Source organism: Pteropus alecto, unplaced genomic scaffold (assembly GCF_000325575.1).
Source record: "Pteropus alecto unplaced genomic scaffold, ASM32557v1 scaffold164, whole genome shotgun sequence".
Lineage (NCBI taxonomy): Eukaryota > Metazoa > Chordata > Mammalia > Chiroptera > Pteropodidae > Pteropus > Pteropus alecto.
The window spans coordinates 14,105,201-14,107,053 of record NW_006439568.1 but is presented as its reverse complement, the minus strand read 5'-3'; the positions used below and the strand labels follow the sequence as shown (position 1 = coordinate 14,107,053).

At 30.4% G+C, this 1,853-nt stretch overlaps 1 pseudogene; it reads right to left on the bottom strand.

Annotated features, from left to right (window-relative positions):
• Positions 1 to 807: 807 nt before the first annotated feature.
• On the bottom strand, positions 808 to 923 carry LOC112483663 (annotated as a pseudogene).
• Positions 924 to 1,853: the final 930 nt, after the last annotated feature.

The window sequence follows — 1,853 nt, the reverse complement described above, 5'->3', positions numbered from 1 at the left end:
AGAGAAAACATTCAAGCAAACTGCTTATAGCCATTGGATTTGCATGTAGATTTCTTTCTCTCAATATTAGTGTAAAAATTAATTTTGAAATTTTAACTTGATTTTTCTTTATAAATGGACTAATAGGGTATATGATAAAAACAATCATTTTAATATTAATAATTATTGTCATCAGTGTAAACAGTTGGAAAACACACAGGTCAAAAGAAGATAAAAATACAGATCACCCATGAGTCCATAATTCAGAAATACTTACTCCCCAAATTTGGGTTAATTTCTTTCAAGATTTTAAGAAAACTTTCCCCATACTTTTATTATTTTGTAGTATAGCGACAATAAGGTACATGTAAAGCTACTTTTAACATTTAAAATTAAAGTGAATTATAAAGTATTATTTTATCATGTCACATTATAGATTCAAATTCTGTGTGCTATAATATTGCACAGCCTTAATATGTTATTTAGAAACACATTATGAATATGCTGCACTTGTTATAGATTTTATCCACAAATAAATATTTAGGAATTTCTAAAGTTTTACTCTTTTATATATTGATATGATGACTATATCTGTATGCATATTTTGACCAAATAATTGATTATTTTTTAGATATTTCAAAACTTAAGCATCCATATTAGTTATAAGTTAATAAATATGTTGGTTCTCAAGGAAAATAATGTGATTTTATTATAATCATAACTTGATTATAGTATTATCAAGGTAAGCTTTTAAGGTGGAGATAACTGGTTGAATAAAAGTTATATTTAAATATCATCTATCATTTTATTATTTATTATTATTATTTATGCCTATAGCACCTGGTCTTCCTAAGTGGTCTCCCATCCAAGTACTAACCAGGCCCCACCCTGCTTAGCTTCCAAGGTCAGACATTGGGCTTGTTCAGGGTGGCATGGCCACAGATCATGGACCATGGCTCCACTGCAGTGTGAACCCAGGACCTCCTGCGTGTAAAGCACGCATGCTAACCGCTACACTATGGAACCATGTCCTCATCCATCATTTTAAAAACTTAATATTCTTTCTTTCTTATGACTTATTCATGAACTTTTTTCCCTTATGACATTTTGTTTAAGGTCAATTGATTTTAACAGATACAAAAAATGTTCTCGAAGATAAATTAAGCATCTGTAACATAAAAAATAAATAATTATATCACTTTTTATAATACATGATTTGGTAAAAATGAATCATTGACCATAAAGTAAAAACTAACTCAAGCAAAATTTAGAATACTTGTGCTTGACTGTATAAACCTGTTCAAAAGCTGATCAATAGACAAACCTCATACACATTAAAATTATTTTACAAAAATGTGTATGAATTGAGCTCTCCTGACATCCAGACTTCTGTGTCAGTATCATTGTTTAAATGTCTACTAGTGATATCATTTTAGTACAAAGCATCATTATCTGTTTCTTGCATTATTTCAGTAACCTCCTAAGTGGTCTCCCTACATTTCCTTCATGCTCCCTAGATGTTTCTCTACCTTGCTACTGGTAAATTAAAACCACAATGAGATACCTCTATTCTGTGATTAGAATGTTCCTCTAAAAGTGATTAAGTGCAGAGACAGACTAATCAAGAGAACAAAGTAGTAGCCAAGATAAGAAGTGATGATGACTTTAATAAAATTTTATTATTTGAGAAGGAGAGAAGTGGACAGAGGACATGTTAGAAGAAGAAAGAAATAGGATTTTTTAATGTACTGAATTTAGACGTATGTGAGAGGAAAACAAATCAAGAACCTCTTCTTGGTTCTGATCATGCACAGCTATGTGAAATGTTTTGCCAAATCCTGATATGAGAAGATTGGGTTAGGAGTAGTTTTGAT